This window comes from Hakea prostrata, chromosome 10 (assembly GCF_041222555.1).
Source record: "Hakea prostrata isolate BN-2017 chromosome 10, UWA_Hpros_2, whole genome shotgun sequence".
Lineage (NCBI taxonomy): Eukaryota > Viridiplantae > Streptophyta > Magnoliopsida > Proteales > Proteaceae > Hakea > Hakea prostrata.
This window is the reverse complement of record NC_142609.1, coordinates 29,759,702-29,767,524: the sequence shown is the minus strand read 5'-3', so window position 1 is coordinate 29,767,524 and position 7,823 is coordinate 29,759,702. Positions and strand designations below refer to the sequence as shown.

Here is a 7,823-nt window from a genome sequence, read left to right as displayed (position 1 = left end):
CCACCCTAGCTTCCATTACCTGCACCCACAGCTTTGGTAGTGACCTGAACTTACCTCCAGTATTTTGTCCATTTTAGCGCAGTTGTCGGGAGTTACTCTTAATCCACACCCTTTCCATTCTCAGCCTAACACTGATCACCCACAGACCCCTGTGCTTCCATTAAATGCAGCGACTGCCAACTTTGGTCAAAACCCAAAGGCCCAGAACCCTAATCTGCATCCCATACCACAACGCAACTCTAATCTCCCCCCGACCATGTGTTGAAACCCTGTAAAAGAGATAAAAACAAGTGCTCTAGACCTATCACAATTGAGACCACATCACCAAATATGGAGGATCCACACTTCTTCTTCTCCTTCATCCGACGGTCTAAACTCACCACAACACTCTTCTCCAATGGAGCATGATAGACAATAGCATTTTTTAGGGGTGGAGCCGGTGGAGCAATGCCTCCCCCATCTCCACGGGTAGCAGCAAAATTATTAAGCTGGAACGTTCAGGGCCTAGGTAACCTAACCACCAAGCGGGTCTTGAAATAGCTTAATAGGTTGGACAAACTAGATCTGCTATTTTTAATGGAGACCAAAAATTATCAAGATAAAGTTTAGAGATATGTAGCTGTTTGCAGTTGGATAATTCATATCATGTGCCTTCAAAAGGTAAATCAAGTGGACTCTCCCTTCTCTCGAAACCACATAGCAAAGTAGATGTTCTCTATGCTAATCCTCATATCATAGATACAAAAATTATAGTTCAAGGTGATCACCCTTTTTATGCTACTTTTGTTTATGTTAACCCAAAGAGATCCAATTGACATTTGATCTAGGAACAATTCGAGCAGATTGGTGAATTTTGAACAAAGGAATGGATGTGTGTCAGAGACTTCAATGCTCATCTTGGTTGGAAGGAAAAATATGGAGGCTTACAATTGAATACACATGACTGTATTAGGTTCAAAGAATTCCTCAACTACTGTGGTTTAATTGATCTTAGATTTAAAGGCTCACTTGCACAAGGTGTAATAGAAGAAAAGGGAAAGATACTATTAGAATCAGATTGGACAGAGCTCTATGCAATCTGAAATGGAGAATAGAATCCCTAAAGCAACAAATGTGTTTGTGAAGATGGCTTTAGGATCGGATCATACACTAATTATTTTGAACTTTGAAGGAGGTATCACTAAAGGTGCAAAAGCATTTCGTTTTGAAGGGGCTTGGCTATGTCACCCAGAAGCAAAAGAAATTAAAAGAGAAATCTAGGAGAAGGAATAAAATGAATCTGCAGCTGAACAATTTTAATAGAAAATGCAAGCTACACAAATCAGGTTCAAGCAGTGGAATAAAACTACTTTTGGGAAGGTTCAAGAAAACATTGCTAAACTTTCAGGTGAATTGGAGATTCTACAAAAACAAATGGGACATAATTACTCACAAGAGAAAGTGCACTAGAGAATTCACTTGCTGAGGAACTGACCAAAGGAGAGCTCATTTGGTTACAAAAATCAAGAATATCATGGCTTAGACAAGGACATGGAAAGACATCATTTTTCCGTGATACTACCATTCAACGTAGACAATCTAATAAGATCCTTAAATTAAAGAAGAGGGACGGAATGTGGACAACTTGCAAGAAGGAGATCACTGTAATCCTCACTGCCCATTTCACTGAAGCCTTCCAATCTAAACCAACTGACCCTAATGCTTTGGATCATGTCCTAAATGCTATCCCACCTCTAGTCATTCCAGAGATGAACATGAGATTATTGGAGCCACTTACAGTGGAGGAGATAAAGAGCACTCTCTTTTCAATGGGGCCTTTGAAGGCACCCGATCTTGATGGGCATCTTCCAATTTTTATTCAAAAATTATGGGATTGTATTCATGTGGACCTTACAAAGTTTGTTAATGAATTTTTCATTTTAAGGTATATGGATCCTAACCTCGATATTTCATACATATTCCTCATACCAAAAGTTCCTTCCCCAGATACAGTGGACAAGTTTAGGCCTATCAGCCAAGGAGGTGTTGCAGTTAAGGTGGCATAAAAAATCATTGTAGGCAGACTCCAACACATACTTCTAGAGCTCATTAGCCTAGTTCAATCAGCCTCTATTCCATCCAGGCTCATATCCGACAATATCTTCATGGCCCATGAACTTTTCACTATATCAAAAAGAGGATGAAAGAAAAAAGGAAGCTGTTGGGACTCAAGATGGATATGAAGAAGGAAAAGAAGCTGTTGGGACTCAAGTTGGATATGAAGAAGGCTTATGACAGGTTAGAATGGTCCTATATTAAAGCCATTTTACTAAAATTTGGTTTTGATAATCATTGGGTATCTATGGTCATGAGTAGTATCACCTCAGTATCATATAAACTTCTGGTTAATGGGAACATTAGTAGCTCAATCATCCCCTCTAGGAGAATCCGGCAAGGAGACTAAGGTTGTCGATTCGGTACCGTACTGGTAATTCGGTACAGTACGGTATTGAATTTTAAACCTCATACCGAAATGTACCGTACTGAATTTATACGGTATGGTATGAAAATAATATTTTAAAAAAATGGTATGAAAAAATGGCACAGTTCGTACACGGTTCATTTTTATTACGATATGAAAATTGGTATGAAACCATTCTTTTATTATGGATTTCCTTAAGTGCAGCAGTTGACGAAACAAAGCATATGGTGTATTTTTGCCTGGGGCAAAAAATCAGTATGGTCCATTTCTATATCATGGGGATGATGATGATAGAATGCCATAGAAACAGAACCAAACTACTTGTTCCTAAACCCCTAGCAGGATATTTTGTTGGAAATATATTATCACAAGGCAATCATATAAGACAAATAAAGCAGAATTAGAAAACTTATCTTGATTCAAATGGCATGAACAAAACCCTTTTCGAAAGCTTTGTTACATACAACCATCTTGATAAACGAAAATTGACGGAGTTGAAACGTGCCAGTAACGACACTTTCTTTAAGGTATTTAAACGCCCCCAAATTATGCATATGGGTCAAGAATGCGTTTTCACCTCCAAGATCAGTCAACCCCTCCATCTCAGACGGTGCACTCCGTAATTGATGGACTAAGGGATCCGTAAAGCTACATTCACCAATTCGTTTTCTATGACACAATTTAAAGTAAACCAATGATTTTCAAAACATTCGTGCAAAATAACAAACTCCTCCCACCTTTATATAGGAGAGCAAGAGACACCAACGAAGGTTGTCTCCAAAGGTTATATCTCTTCCCTTAAGGCATGTTTGTTAGCAAAGACACCTATTGGCCATTTAGGTGTCTTTTAGGAAAAGACCCAACCTTTAGAAAAACAAATTGTTTGAATTTTCAAATAAATAATGAAAATTACAACAATCCCCCACAAAATTCAAAAATTTTGGGAAAACAAAATACTAAACTGGTGAACATATTAAACGCAATAGGATATGTCGTTATAGGTGTCTTTTGGACTTGAATCGATACTAGCTCTAATGAACCTCGCTACAGAATACAAGTGAAGTTAGACTTCTTGAACATTTCCTTAGTGTGTAGCTGACAAGCTCATCAGCCATATCCTATCAGTCGACTTTACATGATAAACCCTTTTATAAAATTTATTCTTTTGGACATTTTTCCTCTAATAAAAGAGAACAGGTCATGTCCTAGATCTCAGTCTCATGGATGTCTAAAGAATTCGCCTATATAATTCTTATTGGAAAGCGACCTTATTTCCTACATCCACTTAGGCTTTAATCATATACTAACACAAATTAGTGCCAGGAATTCAAGAGAAAGGAGAACTCCATAACAATTAAAAAAAAATGTAATCGTAGAAAACGATTCCGTGGATGAATGGAAGTTATCAGTCCACAGATTCCTATCAGCTTACGAAACTTAATATTGGTCCAATCAGAGCATCGCCGGTCATTGTTTGTTAACTACCGGAGCGTGGCATCGAACCTTGTTCCACATTTTTTTGTTTTCTGCCTCTTTCCTTGAAGAAGGAAAAAAATAAAATCATAAAAAAAGCAAATGAGAGGAAGAAAGAAGGAAAACCCTCAGAGACCTGTGAATAATCACCCATAGAAAATGAGAATGAAACCAGACCAAAAAATCCAATCAAATAATCGAAACCGACGAACCTCACCAGAAGAGCAAATCGATACCAAAAAATTGGAAATAGAAACGAATCAAAGATGAGGTAGTCTCTGTTTCATTGATTGGGGAAGAATGTAATGGCTGCAAAATCACTTTTGTTAGGATTGTCAATTGGCTCTTCATATCAATGGGATTGCTTCCTCACTAGGATTCCTTATCTTCTTCCATCAAACTTGTTTGAAGGATGAATCATTAGCTTCACACTATCAAGGATAACAATGAAGCCCAAGAGCCAAAACAAATTGCAAAGCAAAGATCCAAAATCATAAAAAAAAGAATGAATAAGCTAAACAACCAGGTAAAATGAAGAGAAGAGAAGAGAAGAGTAGGAGACAAAGAAGGCTCTCAACTTCGCACCGTTCGCCTGAACGTTGTAACGCAGTGATTTAGAGACTTGTTGTTTGCTGCTTGCAATCGAAACCAAAATCTTGAAGAAGAGAAGAGTAGGAGACGATATGAAGAAGGCTCTCACAATCTCAGTGATCAGTCGCTGGTCTGGAATGCAGGACAGAGGAATCGACGGAAGAACGTGTTGTATTATTTTTAATATAATTGTTGAGCAAACTAACCTAAATCGCAGCGGAATTGAAATAAGAAAGGAAACAATCAAGCATGACAAATGATGTTACTTGGTTCGGTCCTAAGACCTACATCCAAGGATGAGTTGAACACTCAACAAGCTACGCAATCATCAAATAGCCAAGCAAGGTTACAGCCCTAAATCAAGAAGTGAATACTCTATACATGGACAAAGAGAGAACACATGAGACTTGGAATGACCACACCCGTAACCGTAGACCAAACCGAAGTTTATCTCCCTTTCTGCGCAAGCCAAGAACACCACAGCTAGTGCCTTCAATGCATACAATAGCAGATGGTATTAAACCTCCATTAGAGCATCAATCAAGAAGAAGAAGATGTAGAACTCAATGTGCACAATTGAATCACCACACTCAGAACTGAGAGCCAAAAACCAGAGAAACCGAGAGAGAGAGATGAGAGAATCGTATGAGCAAGATCACTGAAACGAAGCCCTAAACCCCCAATTACATGATACACAAACATGAGGGTAAAAAGACTACTTTGCCCCTCAAACTAATCAATAAGACAACCTCAGTCTTAAAACTATGTAAAATGACAAGATTACCCCTGTATACATATACAACATTCTCCACCTTGACTCTGCTATTTTGACGATGCATAAACCTAAGAGTAAACACAAACCCATTAAATAAATACAAAAAGAAATGTAAAGCAAACTATAGAGATAATAATTTTAACAAGTTTAAAGCAAACTTAAACTTATCAACAGGTACTACTTTAGTCATAATATCTACAGGGTTAATAGAAGTATCTATTTTACATATATCAATTAAACCCATAGCAATTATATCTCTAATGAAGTGCAACTTTACATCAACATGCTTTGTTCTTTCATGAAACACATTGTTCCTAGCAAGACTCAAAGCACTTTGGGAATCACAATAAACAAGAGAATGCAAGTCATGAAAACCAAGCTCCTCTAGAAGCCCCTTAAGCCACATGCATTCCTTAACAGCCTCAGAGAAAGCAATATACTCAGCCTCAATGGTTGAAGGTGCCACCACATGTTGGAGTGTGGACTTCCAACTCATCAGATTCCCACCAATAGCAAACTAGTATCCAGTTATGGATCTTCTTTTATCCAAATTAGAGGCAAAATCAGAGTCACAATATCCAATAATGCCAAGCTTATTAACACAAGAATTATCATGAATAATCTTATAAGATGCAAAATTTTTCAGATATCTCAACAACCACATAACTGCATTCAAATGTGAATCACATGGCCTACTCATGTATCTACAAACAAGACCAACTGAATAAGCAATATCAGACCTACAACAAACCATAGAATACATGAGACTACTAACACATTCTTGATATATTCTATCAGTTAAAGCAGCATTAGAATCCATTATAAGCTTAAAATGAGCACCAAGAGGAGTATTAACAGTTCTAATATTATCATGTCCAAACTTTTTAACAAGTTTATGAATACAACCAATCTGAGACAAGGTCAAAACACCACTAGGTCTATCCCTATAAATGTCTATGCCAAGAATCCTTTTAGCAGCCCCTAAGTCTTTCATTTGAAATTCAGATTTCAACATAGACTTAAGTTTACAAATATGAAATTTATCCTTTGATGCAATAAGCATATCATCAACATAAAGCAAGAGATAAATGAAAGAATTAAGACTAAACTCACAATAATAAACACAATTATCATAAGAGCTTCTCTTGTACCTATTCTTAAGCATAAATTCATCAAATTTTTTATACCATTGCCTAGGTGATTGTTTTAAGCCATACAATGACCTTAACAACAAACAGACATTAGTCTCACTCCCCTTCACAACAAAGCGCTCAGGCTGAACCATATATATATATATATATATATTCTCATCTAACTTACCATTCAAGAATGCAGTTTTAACATCCAACTGTTCAAGTTCAAGATCAAAGAGAGTAGCAAGGGCAAGAAGAACTCTAATAGAAATATGTTTCACAACAGGTGAAAACACTTCAATCTATTCCCTCAACTTAAGAATAACCCTTAGCTACTAATCTTGCCTTATACCTTGGTTGTTCTACACCAGGAATACTAGCCTTAAATTTATAAACCCACTTACAACCAATCAACTTCTTTCCTTTGAGTCTATCAACAAGAGTCCAAGTCTGATTTTTCATTATAGATTCCATTTGATCTTTCATGGCAATAAGCCATTGCTTGCTATCCACACAATCAAGAGACTCTTTATATGTCATAGGCTCACATCCCTTAAGCTGGTAAGCCACATTAAGAGCACAAGAAATCAGATTTGGACTAGAATTAGATTAATTTATATTAGCATATCTAGAAGGCCTCTTAATATCTCTTCTAGACCTATCTCTAGCCAATAAATAATCATCTAATGGATCCTCATCTTTAAGCTCTTCTTTAACCTCTAAAGAACCACTACCAGCTTTTAGATCATCATCATTAGCCTTAGGATCAGATTCATCAATCTCAGTCTTAGATTTATCCCCTAACTCCACCTCAAATATGGTCTTATTTAGATTATGGGAGTTAGATCTAACACTAGATGAATCAACTTTTAGAAATTCAAGTTCATTGAACTTAACATTTCTACTAATTACAATCTTTTTTTCTTGCAAACACCAAAGCCTATATCCTTTAACACCTAAAGGATACTCTAGGAAGACACACTTCCTACCCCTAGGCTCAAGCTTACCCTTGTTTTGGTGAACAAAACAAACACAACCAAAGGGTTTTAACACATTGTAATCAGCATGTACATTACTCCACCTAAAATCAGGTGTATTAAAGTCAATTGAGGAACAAGGAGATTTATTAATGACATAACAAGCTATACTAGCAGCTTCAACCCAAAATTTCTTACTTAGGCTAGATTCAATCCATTTGCATCTAATTATATCCATGATTGTCCTATTCATCCTCTCAGCCACTCCATTCTGCTGAGAAGTATATGTGCATGTTCTATGTCTAGTAATTCCATGTTCCTTACAAAAAATTATAAACTTTTCATTCACAAATTCAAGACCATTATCAGTTCTAAGTTTCTTGATTTTGTTCTCAGTTTGATTTTCAACTAAA

The 7,823-nt window shown here is 36.8% G+C and overlaps 1 non-coding gene across 1 annotated transcript; it reads right to left on the bottom strand.

Moving 5' to 3' along the window:
• Positions 1 to 3,823: 3,823 nt before the first annotated feature.
• LOC149002443 (small nucleolar RNA snoR2/U65) lies at positions 3,824 to 3,965 on the bottom strand. Its single transcript, XR_016170587.1, has one exon. It is a non-coding gene; the product is annotated as a small nucleolar RNA snoR2/U65 (small nucleolar RNA).
• Between the last annotated feature and the right edge of the window lie 3,858 nt (positions 3,966 to 7,823).